Below are 17,315 nucleotides of genomic sequence, written 5' to 3' on the forward strand. Positions count from 1 at the left end.
TAAAAATTTAAACTCATTTAACAAGGAAAACTGAAGCAAAAACAAAACACATTCATGAATTTTAAATCAAATTATTTGTTAAAATCAATTTCAGTTGTTAATTGTTAATGTTATTGTACAACTTTCCAACATTAAACCTAACTGTGATGAGAAATGCATTACTGTTAAACACTGAATGATACCAGTTAGCTTTACTAGCCCTGAACTAAAATAGGTAATAATAATAATAATAATAACTAAATAATATTGCAGTAAAAACTAAAAGTTGAACTAAGATGAAAATAGAAATAAAAACTCAACTTAAAAAAAAAAAAAAACATAGTGAATTTATTGTTAACAAACATGAAATGAAAATGTGTTATTGAATTTTAAAAAGATTGTAAAATTAAAAAGTGGATACTTGATACTTGGTATTTTAAAACTTAAATTCTTTACAATAATTTGCCTAATATGAACATTAAACATGAAAATGCCATTAAATAGTAAAAATGCTAGACTGTGATGAGCTGTTAAACATTTCAAATGATACAGAAAATAATAAAGCCCTAAAATGACTAAATTTGCCTAAAATAATAAATAAACTGAAAATTAAATAAAAATAATATATTTTATGAGGAAAACTGATAATAATAACTGAAAAGTAGAAACAAATGTCAAATAAAATAAATAATAATAATAATAACCCTGGTTCTTGGTGGTTACTAAGACAAAACAGGCCACTACCAAGACTCTATGGTATACGCTGGTATCTAGATATGACTGCTTCTGTGTAAGTCTAAGGGAGTTATAATAATACCACATCTTCCTCAATAAGCCGCGTGATTTGAGGTTCATGTCCGTGGCACAAACAATAAAGCGTTATGGGCAGAGGTTTAATAATTAGGGTTAATGGTTTAGATTAGAACAAACCCCTAACCCTAAGTATGAGCAACAATAATAGTAGTGCTTTACCAAGAACACTAATAAGTAGAAAAAGGGCAAATCTCTTTGCATATATGGTAAAGCTGAAAGCTAATGGTTGACGCAGAGCTGCAGGTTCAAGCCCCCACAGAGACAGAGCGAAAGCATTTGCATGTGATTTATTTGCGTCCCAATTCTGACTGTATATGATCCATACCACATCCCCTCAGGAGAGACCAGCTGCACAGACCAATTTACCACCTAGCATCAGCACATCCTGGCCTACCAGAGTGCGACACTATCAAGGGCACCTACAGGTAGCCGCTGGTGTGAGATTTTCGGTGGCGTCGGTTGATCTCCGAGGCTGCTTTCGGACGCCGCAGAGTGGATTGCGTGGGATTTTTAACGACTCTCAGGGGCCGGCAACAGATGAGAGGGGGTTGTGATTTTAAGCCGTGCTGTTGCAGATGATTTTTTCTCGCCGTGATCACAGCAGCACAAAAAGCATTTGAAAAGTTCTGCAGCTTCAAACAGCCGTTTGAATTATATAACCGTTAGAAGGAGGGCGAGAGGGAGAGACGGCGCTTAGCCTAACGTTAGCATCAAGCCCCTCGCTGTAGTAAAGACCACACAACAAGGTGCTGTCTGTAGTCAAAACGGGCTCTGCTTTTGAAAATGAACCAAAAACTAGTCCTTTCATAGCACTACAGAAGCTGACAACTGCGTCGGTTTGATTTGAGAAGATCTCGTAGCTCTGACTAGATGCTGCATCAAACAGCCTTCACCTATTGGGGGCAGCGTTCATGTGTGTTGAGGTACATGCATCTTTGTGTTTGCATGTGTGTGTGTGTGTGTGTGTGGGTGGGTGGGAGTGTCGGGGTTGGGGGAGGACAGAGACGTTCTCTTGGGGGACGGCGTGTATTGTGAGACCCTTGAGGAGCGACAGTGCAGTAAAGTGGGGCATGAAAACACACCTCCGTCTTAGATTTAGAAAATGGTGCTAAATCTCTTGAAGAGTGAAGAATATATCATTTCTCTATCCTCTTTTTGTTACACTTCAACCATCTTTTTCTTAATTGCAATAGAATATCATCATTTAAACACAATAACTTTACTTGAGAAGCAAAATCGCATTAAGACTTGTTTTCAGAATACATCTTGAATACAGTTTAGTAATATTTATGCTTAAAACCTCCAAAAGGTTTAATTTATTAGATATATATCTTGATATTTTGAAAATATACTTCACTTTAAAACTATCATTTACTTTATTTTTTTAATTTTACACTAAAAATATTGAGTAAATTCTAAAGCTGTGAAATAATTTAAATATGCCTTATGAATTGGGTAAATGTAAATACAAAAAAAAAAAAAAAAATTGTATATGAAGTAACTACATAAATGGAGTACACTGCAAAACCCAATGGAAAACACACAAAATAATAATAAACTTCAATTTTTAAATGTGTCCAACATACTCGGTTACTAAAATTAGTGAGAAAACTTATATGGAATTAGTAATAATTGTAGTTCTTGAAACGGATCGTTTATTCTGAAATGTTTTGACTGAAATTTAAGAAAAAATAATTAAGTATATCTTAAAAATATATAATTTGTTAGCCAAATGTTCATTTATTTTTGGAAAATAAAAACTTATTTTATATACAATCAGCTAGGATAATTTCATAAATGCATTTTTGGTATGTGAAGATTTTATTAAGGTAGTATGGCTTTTTATTATTGTGATATTGAAAAAGCCACTGGTTTGTTTATTTATGTATTTATTTATTTGAGTGATATAAAATTTATAACCCACTTTTGCTTCTTATAAAGGTATCTTATTTTCAGAACGTTTATATATTTTTACTCAAAAACACAAGATGACGAATCAGACTGCTTGGACCCTGCAATGGAAGGATATTTACACTGAAAATCTGCATTTATTTGTGATGTTTATGTCAAGGGATACATCAATGCCAAAATGAATCGCAGTGCTATTTTTCGGTCTAATCTCTATTTTGATGTGTTGTCCACATGGCAACCACACGGTATCCATCTACCATTATAAGAAAAATACAAAGCCTTATAAAATGGTTTACTGCAGGCAACAAAAGCAGAAATTGAGGAAGAGAGAGAAAAAAAGAACACCCACCTAATGCATAACCCTCCATGGGAACTCTACAGCTATGGCAGGGGTGTCATGCACATATTTTGGGCCCCAGTGGCGGTTGTGCCTCACTTGCTGCCCTATAAGACATGACCAAAGAAAGAAAAAAAAAACAACTTAAAAACTTTTCCACTTTTTCCAAAAAAGTTTCGAGCAACGTGACGGTGAGTAAATGATATCAGATGTCAGTTTAAGAAACAGTCATGTAATTGTATTGTCCTGAAGTACACTTAAGTGGCTTATTATTTCATTATATTATTTTATTTGCAAATATGTGGCTTCTTCTGGTGTATAACACCCATGTTTCATGATTCAAATGATTTCTAATGGAGATAATAAAAAAGAAATCCTGTCTTACGTTATCATATTAGCCTTAATATCACATTATGCAAGTAAAACTGCAATTTAAATCTAACACACTTAAGTGCACTTTAAATGTCAACTTTAATAATATCAAATTAAGAGTGTTACTTAATGTGTTTAAATAATAGTTTGTCATGCTTTACAAAAATACTAATTTTGATGTTGACTAACATACTAAAGTGCATTTAAAGTACTTGATTATAATTTAATAATAATAATTATAAATTGTTGTGTATTCTTTAATATTTTAATATATTTCAATATGTATTTTAAGTCAATATATTTTAAATGTAGTAAACTGCAACATTATCATTGCAAATGTGTAATTACAAATATGTACAATTACATATAAACTACAAGTGTACTAGTGTACATAAAGTGTACAAAAAAAATCACAAATTCAATAAAAAGTTCAACTAGTTCCATTTAAACTAAAAAAAAAAAACTATAATGCATTTTCATTTAATTGCATTTAACATGATTAAATGTACGAAAACATGACATTCAGTTCACACTGAAGTATAGCTTTTAATGTACATGTATATTATTTCCATAATAAGTGTTTGCTATAAAATGTATTTCTTCACAAGGAAAGTAATTTCAAAGAAGACTTTTTTTTTCTTTTGGGATAATGTGCACCACTGAATCATTCCTGTTAAGACTAGGAACATGTAATAAAGGGATACTCCACCCCAAAATGAACATTTTGTCATTAATCACTTACCCCATGTCGTTCCAAACCCATAAAAGCTTCGGTCCTCTTCGGAACACAATTTAAGAGATTTTAGATGAAAATTACACTGTCAAGGCCCAGAAAAGTATGAAACAGATCTCAGAATACGGCTGACACAGAAGAGCGAACGCATTTTGCGTCCAGCAGATATTCTCCAAAATGGCGCTACAATGACGCAGAGGAGACGTTACAGTGCCTAATTGTTGAATAAAGTCGTTATTTTTGTTTTATTTCCGTACAAAAAGTATTCTCGTAGCTTCATAACATTATGATTGAACCACCGATGGCAGATGGAGTATTCTGAGATGTGTTTCATACTTTTCTGGGCCTTGACAGTGTTATTTACTCGGCAGTCAATGGGACAGTCACAAGCCTCCCGGTTTTCATCCAAAATATCTTAAATTGTGTTCTGAAGACGAACAAACCTTTTACAGGTTTAGACCGACATGGGGGTAAGTGATTAATGACAAAATTTTCATTTTGGGGTGAAGTATACCTTTAAGAAAGTAAACAAGATAATTTTTTTAGTTTCACGTTGACTTAGCAAATGGTCTGTGAAAGGTGTTTGACTGGACAGATTCAATTTAGACATTCAAATGAGCGATTTTTAGATGTTTTTTTTTTATTATTTATTTTTATTTTTTTTACCTTAAATAGGTGCAACATTTCATTCACCCAAAAATGAAAATTCTGTCATTATTTACTCACCCTCAAGTTGTTCCGAACCTGTATGAGTTTCTTTCTTCTACTGAACACATTTTGAAGAATGTTGGTAACCAAAGAGTTACCATAGCCTCCATATACATCCATAGTATTTTTTCCCCATACTACCATACTATAGAAGTCAATGGCTACTAGCAGCTGTTTGGTTACCAGCATTCTTCAAAATATCTTTTGAAGAAAAGTAGAAAACAGAAACTTATACAGGTTTGGAACAACATATAAATGATGACAAAATTTTGGGGTGAACTATCACTTTAATTATTAAAGAGAGTTTTTGCCTTTCAATTTGCATTCAAAATCCACTTAGCTAAAAAATCTGAGGGGGCACGAGGCTTCTGAACTTTGCTGTGTGTGAATACAGGCCCACCGCCAGCAGAAAACAATGCCCTCGACACACACCATCGGCAAAGACAATGGGCACGCTGCGCCGGAGGCGCTGATAATGGTGCAGGCATGCTGCCGGCACACGCACACTACGTCAAAACACAGTGAAAGAGAGAAAGAACGAGAGCACACTGCAGATGAAGGGACGCAGGGAGCAGAGATGCCCAACCCACTGCCTGTCTGTCTGTCTGTCTGTCAGATGTATGCGTCTGCAGATGTGTGTGTAATTATGAGTGCGTGTAGGCTCTAGTGCTTCCGTCGCCTGGGAGGGCCCGTCAAAGCGGACACCACAAAAGCTGGAGTGACAGAAACGCACCCCTCCTCCACAAAACACACGCATACACAGGCACACTACCCGGTCAGAGAGCACGCTGTCACACCGCAGACTGCTCTCGGCCGTCTGACGCTAACTAGCCGCATTTCCATTATTAATGTCAGTCATACTCCGGACACACTCGCGGTGCAGTTAGTCTGTCTGGACTCATCCGCGCGCGCACTCAGACATGCAAACAGAGCGTTTCATTTTCTCTCGGCCATCTCTTCTGGGTCTCGACTTGTCGCTAGACTGCTAACACCCGTGTCCTGCTACAGGCAATCAGGGTGTAGAGCACTGCACAGTCCGACACACTAACGCTGTCTGTCTCTGTGCCTCTGGAGAAGTAGGCTGTGCTTGAAAATAGAGCGTACTACAGTACTACTCGTGCTACTTTTGCAGTATGCGTATTATGCATGAAGAGAGTTTGGAATTTGGAATACTTAAATGACCTACTTAATTTTCCAAAACGTGTAGTATGCGAAGAAGAACACTAAAATGAAAATGAAATACCAAAATAACCAAAAAAACACTCAAATGAAATAACCTAATGCATTTGGCCAAATGTGTGGTATACAACAGAACACATTGCCGTTGTGTTTAGAATAGCATTCTAACATACTACTCACTATTTCTACAGTATGTATGTTGTGCGTGATGGGAGTTTGTATGCATAAAATACCAAAATGACATACTACATTTAGCAAAATGTGTAGTGTACAACAGATCACAGTGCCATTATGTTTAGAATAGCAAGCATACTACTCACTATTTCTGCAGTATTCAGTATGAATGTTGTGCATGAAGGGGGTTTGTATGCCATTATGTTTAGAATAGCATACTAACATACTACTCACTATTTCTGGAGTATGTATGTTGTGCTTGAAGGGAGTTTGTATGCATGAAATACCAAAATGACCTACTACATTTAGCAAAATGTGTAATGTACAACAGAACACACTGCCATTATTTTTAGAATAGCATACTAACATACTACTTACACAATTTCTGCAGTATGCAGTATGTATAATGTGCATGAAGGGGGTTTGTATGCATGAAATACCAAAATAACCTACTACATTTACCAAACTGTTTAGTATACAACAGAACACACTGCCGTTATGTTTAGAATAGCATACTAACATACCACTTATGCTATTTCTGCAGTATACAGTATGTATATTGTGCGTGAAGGGGGTTGTATGCATGAAATAACAAAAAACAATCTACATTTACCAAAATGTGTAGTATACAACAGAACACACTGTTGTTGTTTAGAATAGCATACTAACATACTACTTACACTATTTCTGCAGTATGCAGTATGTATATTGTGCGTGAAGGGGTTGTATGCATGAAATACCAAAATAACCTACTACATTTAGCAAAATGTGTAGTATACAACAGAACACACTGTTGTTGTTTAGAATAGCATACTAACATACTACTTACACTATTTCTGCAGTATGCAGTATGTATATTGTGCGTGAAGGGGGTTGTATGCATGAAATACCAAAATAACCTACTACATTTACCAAAATGTGTAGTATACAACAGAACACACTGTTGTTGTTTAGAATAGCATACTAACATACTACTTACACTATTTCTGCAGTATGCAGTATGTATATTGTGCGTGAAGGGGTTGTATGCATGAAATACCAAAATAACCTACTACATTTAGCAAAATGTGTAGTATACAACAGAACACACTGTTGTTGTTTAGAATAGCATACTAACATACTACTTACACTATTTCTGCAGTATGCAGTATGTATATTGTGCGTGAAGGGGGTTTGTATGCATGAAATACCAAAATAACCTACTACATTTACCAAAATGTTTAGTATACAACAGAACACACTGTTGTTGTTTAGAATAGCATACTAACATACTACTTACACTATTTCTGCAGTATGCAGTATGTATATTGTGCGTGAAGGGGTTGTATGCATGAAATAACAAAATAACCTACTACATTTACCAAAATGTGTAGTATACAACAGAAAACACGGCTGTTATGTTTAAAATAGCATACTAACATACTACTCACTATTTCTGCAGTATGTATGTTGTGCATGAAGGGGGATTGTATGCATGAAATACCAAAATAACCTACTGCATTTACCAAAATGTGTAGTATACAACAGAAAACACGGCTGTTATGTTTAGAATAGCATACTAACATACTACTCACTATTTCTGCAGTATATATAATGTGCATGAAGGGGGTTGTATGCATAAAATACCAAAATAACCTACTACATTTAGCAAAATGTGTAGTATACAACAGAACACACCGCCGTTATGTTTAGAATAGCATACTAACATACTAATTACGCTATTCTGGAGTATACAGTATGCATATTGTGCATGAAGGGGGTTTGTATGCATGAAATACAAAAAATAATCTACATTTACCAAAATGTGTAGTATACAACAGAACACACTGTTGTTGTTTAGAATAGCATACTAACATACTACTTACACTATTTCTGCAGTATGCAGTATGTATGTTGTGCATGAAGGGGGTTTGTATGCATGAAATACTAAAATAACCGACTACATTTACTAAAATGTGTAGTATACAACAGAACACACTGCTGTTATGTTTAAAATTGCATACTAACATACTACTCACTATTTCTGCAGTATGCAGTAGGTATGTTGTGCATAAAGGGGGTTTGTATGCATGAAATACCAAAATAACCTTCTACATTTAGCAAAATGTGTAATATACAACATAAAACATGACTGTTATGTTTAGAATAGCATACCAACATACTACTCACTATTTCTGCAGTATGTATGTTGTGCATGAAGGGGGATTGTATGCATGAAATACCAAAATAACCTACTACATTTACCAAAATGTGTAGTATACAACAGAACACACTGCCATTATGTTTGGAATAGCATACTAACATACTACTTACACAATTTCTGCAGTATGCAGTATGTATAATGTGCATGAAGGGGGTTTGTATGCATGAAATGCCAAAATAACCTACTACATTTACCAAAATGTGTAGTATACAACAGAACACACTGCCGTTATGTTTAGAATAGCATACTGAGGAACATGGCACTGAGGAAGGGGTAACACCCGAAAACGTTTTGCACTGTTGCACCTTTGCACTTTTTTGCACTTTTCATGACCTCTGAATAATAAATGATAAGTCTTTTTGGGCTATTTGGATGAGTGCGGATCTTATTGGTCTATTAATCTAGAATAGCATACTAACATACTACTTACACTAATTCTGCAGCAGTGAGAATATTGTGCATGAAGGGGGTCTGTATGCATGTGTTTGTATGCATGGAAAACCAGAATGACCTACTACATTTGCCAGGTATTTGTGTAGAGAACGCTATGCAATACTATACAATAGAGAATGCTGTGGCTGTACAGTTTTTACAGTATGCGGTATGTATACATGTGCATGAAGGGAGCTTGTATGCATGGAATACCAAAATAACATATTACAGTTGTCAAAATGTACAGTATTCTTTGCAGCCATGTTTATAATAACATGCTATGAATACCACACTAACATACTAATCACACTACTTCTGCAGTATACAGTATGTGCAGTATATTGTGCATGAAGGTAGTTTGCATGGAATACCAAAATAATATATCTGCCAAGTAATTGTGTAGTAAACTCACTCATTTTGGCTATGTTCGGAATTGCATACTAACATACTACTGTTATTTCTAATAGTATTAATTATTTAGCATATTTTCTTTATGCAAGGAATACCCCAGTGGCCTCCTAAATTTGATATATATTATTATGATATATAATTTGATATATTATTATGTGTGAAATAATATATCCCATAATGCATAATATATCCCATAATGTAATGTGTTCACCTTCCATTTTCAGTATGATCAATGAACCAGAAATAGTTACAGACAGAATTTTAAACTATTTTTTAACCTAGTATATAGTCCAATTGCAAAATTTTGCTTCTTACATTAATTATTACATGAAATTGAAATAAAAATGCAACAAAATCTTAATTTCCAATAAAAGATCATATGACAGCACTGTGATGAAATCATGATATTATTTTTTGCATGCTATTTAACCTACTATTTTCATAGACTAGTCATCACTAAATTAAACATGCAACATGCGACAATAATAGCATTTGGCTGTTTGAAATATTTAGTGTTGCATAATGCATACTGCATACTATTTTTTTTTTTAAAAACAGCAGTACACTAGTACACAAGCAAGATTAATCACAACATCTCTTTCTCTCTCTCACACACACACACACACACACACATACATCTTTGTACAGGACAGACGAGAGTGTGCCATAGTGTGTGGATGTGTGTGTGCAGGAGAGACGTGTGTCTGAAGATATTAATCCTCTCACTGTTTTCATATGCAAAGTGTTAAGTGCACACACACACACATACACACACACAGAATGGTGGTATACATCATGCACACACACACACACACACGCACACACACTCAAAGCTAATTCAGGTGTGAACACACAAATACATCTTTAGAGTTTAAGTGCATGCAGCCATGCACACGTATTCACACACAGGGCAATTTAAAGAGACGCGCATTCAAATTCACACACACAGCAGCACTACAGACAGATGTAAGGGCGGGGGAGGCAGAGAAAGCGGACGGATGGATGTGTGTGTGTGTCTGTATGTTTGTGCATGATGTGTGTGATTATGTGAAGAGGATGTGCTCTATTGATAGATCCCCCGTGTGTTTGTGTCTGTGCGTGTGTGTGTGTGTGTGTGTGTGTGTGTGTGTGGTGGAGAGGTGTGATGAGAGAGAGGTGAGTTGGGCTAAATGAAGTGTGTGTGTGGAGAGGGAGGTAGACAGATGGGGGGTCTAAATGATTAGTGTGTGTGTGTGTGTGTGTGTGTAGAAGCAGACAGCATTACCATGGCTGCTGTGAGTCATACTGAATCCGCTCAAATCAATACTACGATAATCAACACAAACATCATGTTCTTCACACACACACACACACACTGCCATATAAACACAAAGGGTCAGCTTTTTATATGTTAATTTTAGTTTCATTTTTAATCATTTGGTTATGAGCTTTTTTATTAATATTTGGCTTTTTTCCTATTTATCTTTTTGTTTACCTTTACATTTAGTTTTAGTTTTTAGTAATTTTAGTACTTGAATTAGTTCTGAAACTTATTTCAGTTAGTTGCCAAGGCAACATTTCTAATTAGACTAAAAATCAGCTCTTTATTGAGAACTATGTAAGTTCCTAAGATGGTTTTCAGATCAGTGTATTGATATGCATTAAAGCACCTGAGAAAAAAAAAAAAAAACGCTTTGTAAAATAATTGTTGGTTCTATAAGAAACCAAACCGCATAGCAAACATGCAAGCAACCACTCAAAATACCTAAGAAACTACAAAGAAATGCTCTAGCAACCACCATAACTACAAACCATATAACAATGTAATTGCATTTTTTCACAGGCAAGCATTACACTTCATAGCATAAAAATATATTTTCTTTCTCTTCATCAAATAATCCTGAAAAAAGTGTCAAGGTTTCCACAAAAATATGAAGCAGCACAACTCTTTTCAACACTAATGATAGTAAGAAATGTTTCTTGAGCAGCAAATCAGTATATCAGAATGATTTCTGAAGGATCATGTGACACTGAAGACTGAGTAATGATGCTGAAAATGCAGCTTTGCGTCACAGGAAGAAATTACATTTGAAAACATGTTCAAATAGAAAACAGTTATTTGAAATTGCAATAATATTTCACAATATTACTGTTTTGATGTATTTTTGATCAAATAAATGCATCCTTGGTGAGCATAAGAGATTTTTAAAACATTTCAAAAATCTTGCAGATCTGAAACCTTTAAATAGCGGTATAGTAAGTACTCTGAAAAGCATTGTATGCTGTATCTTGATTTTATTTGGTGTTTAAGCACACAGGCACAGTCTGACGCTTGTGCGCCAGGCTACAGCGCGGTCAACGTGAGCCCGGCAGCCTCAGAGCAATTTAAGGAGAAAGAAGGAGAATCTTTGAGAAAGCGAATCTGTCTGTGAGAGTGTGAGTGTGTGTGTGTGTGTGTGTGTGTGTGTGTGTGTGTGTAATGGAAAGGGAGGTAGATGCTGAGAGAGTAATACAGCAGAAAACAGCACCTCTGCCTTCCCTCCACGTCTGTCTATTTTAAAACCACACATCTTCCCTTTCACCCTCTGCGTCTGCCTCTCTCTCTCTCTCTCTCTCACTTTCTATTTGACCCTTTTGTTTCCATCTCCCCCTTTCTCTTTCTTCATCTCATTTTCCCCATTTCTATCTATTTTTGCAATAACAATTTCTCTCACGTTCCGCGTCTCTCTCTCTCTGGTGCTCTCTCTATGACCCTGTCTCACTCTCTCCCGCTCTCGTTCTCTCGTCTAGCTGCCAATTTTAACACTAAGCATCTCTCATGTGCATGCGCCCCACCATCCCTCTCTCTGATTCATTCCTCTCTTCCTCTCGCACTTGTCACTATCTCCCCATTCTAAATGTAGCTCTGAAACCCTATCACCCCAATACGGCACGATAATTTATTCTGTGTTATGCTGAGAAGCGCACGCTGGTCTCAGAGCAGAGGTGGCTGATGGGAATAGAGGTTCGCCGTTGCTTTAACACAAAGCAGCTGATTTCAGTGCAGCTGTAAACAACAAAAGCCTGACATTTTCTGGATAAATAACATGCAAACAGTACCTTTTCATGAACAGTTATAGTATAGCATAGTATAGTGCAGTATAGTATCAACATATGATCTCAGTGTATTTATTATAGTTCACCCAAAAATGAAAATTCTGTCATCATTTATTCACTCTCAAGTTCTTCCAAACCTGTATTTACACTTTTTAACAAAAGAAGATATTATGAAGAATGTTGGGGTCCAAACAACATAAGGAAAGGAGGGAAATAAATAAATAAACAAGGTATTATTATTTTTTTAAATATTAAAAATATATTCTTTTGTGAAATATACAGGTTTGGAACGACATGAAGGTGGATACATAATGACAGAATGTTCATTTTTAGATTAAATATACCTTTAACAAATCCAAAGCATAAACTTTCTTTATAAATAATGTGAAATATGTTTTATTATTATTTAAATACTATTGAAATATTTATTAATATTTTGAATTAGTTTAATTTTTTTTGTTTTTGTAAATTTATGTTTTTGTCATTTTTGTTGATTTTTTTAAATCATATTTTTATATAACTTTCATTTATTTTAGTTTAGTTTTGAAGTCATTTTAAAACTTATTTCAGCTAAAGCAACTTGGTGAATAAATGATGACAGAATTTTAATTTTTGATTAAATATATCTTTAACAATAACAAGCAGAACCTTGTTAATGAATAATGTCGAACCAGAAAGTGTAGTATTTGTTATACTATTATAGTATTTATTAATATTTGTATATTTTCATTTTCATTTGACATTTTTTGTAATTTTGTCATTTAACTTTATTTTTTATTTTTTTAGTAATTTTAAAACCTAAACTTATTTCAGTTAGCCGCCAAGATAACAGTTCTAATTTTTCATCTAATATTTATTTTTATTTTTATTTCAACTGTATTTCAATTAGGTCCACCAAAATGAATTTGAATAGTCTTAGTTTTAGCTAAAAATAGCAACATTGAACCAGAACCAGTATTTTTATCAGTTGATGGCATAGCAGAGCATATTATAGCATATATAATACAGTATATCACATAGGTGTATAGTTTAACATAGCGTAGTATAAAAAAGAATATTATAGAGGACAGGTTATCATTTGGCTTCATTTTGTTAACAGAAACCCTTCAAAATACTGTGCTTGTGAGACAGAGAGACAGACAGACAGCTCAATCTCATTGCTCTCATTAGGATTTCAGGATTTCACGCTTCGTTATACTCTGACTTTGTCTTTAATTATGTCACTTAAGAGCTGTAACGTTCAAACCATTCTTTTACTGCGATCTGACATTAACATGCGCCTCCACATGCTCCACTCTCATAAGTAAATCAGCAGCTAAAAGCAGCACAAAACAAAAGGATAATGTCATTTTCTAGGTCTCTCTCTGTCCTTTAGCGTCTGTAGCCAGCTGCGTCTCGCGGCCATTAGCATTCTGTCCTCCCCCCATTTTCCGTGCCACCAATTCCCATAGCCAAGACTGAGCCCCACCTCCACTCATTCACTCCATGTTTTTTATCCGTCCATCCTCCCACCTTGATCAATCCAGCCTCCGTGCTGCTGAGAAGCCAATGTCACAAGATCCATCACTGCTTTTCATCTAGCTTGCCACAAAATTAGGAACAATCACGCAACACACACTGTTATTTCACTCGGTGATGGCGCGAAACGTGTTGTTTGCAGAAAGCGCGAAATATCTGTATGGTTGGGTGTTTTGTGGTATGATTATTGAATTTGTTGTCTCTTCCATTTATGTTTTATAAGGGAGAAATGTGCTGTTGTACATGTAAGTGAGTGTAAACTTTAAAGTCCGTGTAAAGTCAATTCTGAGAATTGTCTGTAAACACATTATAAATGTTAGAAATGCATTGCTGAAACATGTTACAAGGACTGTGAACTGTGGAGTTAGACCATTAAACAGTTTTTCACCATTTTCGTGATCAGGATTTTTGGGGCGGGGCTAAATCATGACTCGATGACGCAATCGAGCCACCGAGCACAGCCCCTCCCGCAACACTATAGAAGCGTGTTTGACTTGAAGCAGCGCTGCAGACCGACCGGTGTGTTACATCAAAGTACAGTGAGAGCTACAGAGAGCAGACGCTCCTGATGCTCTCGAATTGCTCTCGCGGTGCTTTGAAGCCATACACTGATCGTTCTGCAGCGCTGCTTCAAGTCGAACACACTTAATGACTAGAGCGCATTAGCATCAGTGGTTCACGGCTCAATCGCGAGTCACTGTCAGCCTACAGTTTGCTAGCTAGCTATGCCTTCTTCACGTAAATGCATAATACCTGGTTGTGATCATTTACAAAACAGCTCGGTCTCCTTATTAAATTAGCTGCTAGAGGAAGACAGTTGCGAGAGACGGCAGCTTATTTTTTCAAGATTTTGATACCTTATTTTATTTACTTGGAGTTTTTTTTAGCATTCAAATTTGGCTGGGTTGTTAATAACACATTTTTCTATGGTGTGACAAACTCAGAACACTCATTTAATGTTGACTTTACACGGACTTTAAGTCTGTGATTTATATGAAATATCTGGGGTACATTAGATTAGCATACTGTAAGAGGCTTCAGATAAAGTATCTTGATGACATTTGTGAGGCAGTAGGCCTATGTGTAGGTATGAGTGCTGCACATGGTGGCTATGAGAGTTATAGTGGATAATTGTAGCCTGATTAACACTCAAGCAGCTTCAGGTGGAGCAGTGCATGTGTGAGTGAAGTATATGTAATTGTATGGTGTGTGTGTGTGTGTGTGTGTGTGTGCCTGTTTTTCTATTCAGGTGGGGACTGAATACACACAGACTCATGGGGACTTGTGTCACGGTGGGGACCTAAATTGAGGTCCTCACAGGTAAACAAGCTAATAAATCACACAGAATTCAGTGTTTTGACAATCTAAAAATGCAGAAAGTTTCCTGTAAGGGGTAGGTTTAGGTGTAGGGCAATAGAATACGATCTATACAGTAGAAAAAGCATTACACCTATGGAGAGTCCCCACAAGGATAGCAAACCAGATGTGTGTGTGTGTGATAGAGTAGCCTAGTTTTACAATATAAGCAGTAAAGCTTTACTATGCACCACCAGAGTGAATGTTTGCACCACTAATTTGTGATTTTTAAATGTTATTGGTATGATTTAGATGTTTTGGTATCTTTTAAAAGATATGGGTGGTCATATTTTTAATGCCACTACTGTATGAATAACATTAGTTTGTTTGGTCTCTTATTACTCTGCATTACTGATTTTAACATTAACATAGCATGCACGCTAGTAGAAGCTAATCTACAATACCGTTCAAACGTTTGAAGTTTGTACGATTTTTAAATGTTTTTCAAGAAGTCTCTTATGCTCATTAAGGCCTGCATTTATTTGATCAAAAATACAGTAACAATTGTAATGTTGTGAAATATTATTACAATTTAAAATAACTGTTTTCTAGTTGAATATGTTTTCAAATGTATTTTTTACCTTGATGCAAAGCAACAAACATTTCTTATTCTTTAATGAAGAGATTCAGTTAGAAAGAACAGCATAAATCTTTTGTAATATTATAAATGTATGTACTGACACTTTAATCAATTGAATGTGTGCTAACTGAATAAGTGTTCATTTAATTAAAAAAAAATAATAATAAAAAACTAGAACGCATGAAATAAAAACACTTACTTACCCCAAATTTATGAATGGTGATGCATGTACAGTAATAAAACAAGGGTCATAAAAGGTAACAAACTAATAGTATATAGTAATAATAAGTAATACTTTAAGGAAGGCTTTATCATTGAAAATACAGGCATTACAAAAAAAAAAAAAAAGCCATTGTAGGATTTCAAATATAAATAAGGTCATAAGGAATCATCTGAAACAAGTTTAAATTCAGCATAAAATAAAAAACTGAGTTCATAATTCTCTTAATGCATTCCTGATCTCATTTGTGCAAGTTATTCTATAGAGAAAAATTGTCTTTTTGTATTTTATTAAAATACAATGACTCTATTAACACCTAAAATGACTTTCCTTTCACCTGACACAACAGAAGACTCATTGTTTTCAACTTTATCAATCTCCACCCATGCAGACTGCTTTCACAACCCAGTCAAATCCTAAAATCAAGTAATGAACTACATTATTTTTCTCATTAAACATCCTTTTCACTCACATTTAAGCCCTAAAATGGGCTATAAACACTATCCAAAAGGTCAAAACGGTACATTTTGTTAAATAAGATTAGAGTTCTTGTGAGCTTGTGTAAGTGTGAAAACAAGACCACCTTGCGTAAGAGTGCAGCTTAAGATGACCTGTTTTTTAGTTGACTCCCATCTCTCTCTCTCTTCCAGCCAGAGTCTAAAGGTGTTGTCACTTGTACTTCTAGCGGCAGATTGCATTCCAAGTGTGAAACATGTGGTTTGTGGCTTCATGCTCATCTTCGCTTTTCTCTTGACCTGTTCACCTGCTTTCCTTGAATAGAGGGATGTGGAGAAAAGGGATGGGCGGCGCATACGAATGCTATTGTGCACGAGGCGCATTACATCACTTACATCTGTACAATGATCTAATCTCTGTCTGTTTCTCCCTCTCTCTCTCCTCTATCCCATTGATTAAATCATTCCATTTTCCTGGCACTACACAATGACACTGGCACTTTTAAATATGGAGATGAGGTAAAGAGGTGGACCGCTGCGGAACGAGCCAAGACTGAGAAAGAGAGAGAATGAGTGAGACGGGAAAAGGGGTGGTGGTGGGGGGGGGGGGGTGGTGTTGTTGTGCATGCATGCATCAGACGCTGGCATGCGCCTCATGCTAACATAGGAAAATACGCTTCCTGCCCTGTGAAACAAGAGTCGGGATGACATCACTTTCCTCACAGACGAGAGGTGGAGTGAGACAGATAGCGAGAGGTACGGGAGGGAACAAAATCACTTTAAGTACGTCGCCTCTCTCCACACCCTCCGCTCCTCACATCAGTAATGGAGGTGATATTCGTGACAGGATTCTGGCTTA

General features: G+C 35.7%; 1 protein-coding gene and 1 long non-coding RNA gene across 5 annotated transcripts in view; one reads left to right on the forward strand and one right to left on the reverse strand.

Annotated features, from left to right (window-relative positions):
• Positions 1–17,315, reverse strand: part of LOC131536159 (uncharacterized) — a 58,271-nt gene that overhangs the window by 11,854 nt on the left and 29,102 nt on the right. The window contains exon 2 of the long non-coding RNA XR_009269872.1: positions 3,053–3,147. This is a non-coding gene — a long non-coding RNA (uncharacterized LOC131536159). The remainder of the gene's footprint in view (positions 1–3,052; positions 3,148–17,315) is intronic.
• Positions 1–17,315, forward strand: part of LOC131536156 (retinoic acid-induced protein 1) — a 56,171-nt gene that overhangs the window by 4,977 nt on the left and 33,879 nt on the right. The gene's annotated exons all lie outside the window — the stretch shown is intronic.

This window comes from Onychostoma macrolepis, chromosome 03 (genome assembly GCF_012432095.1).
Source record: "Onychostoma macrolepis isolate SWU-2019 chromosome 03, ASM1243209v1, whole genome shotgun sequence".
NCBI classification, from domain to species: domain Eukaryota; kingdom Metazoa; phylum Chordata; class Actinopteri; order Cypriniformes; family Cyprinidae; genus Onychostoma; species Onychostoma macrolepis.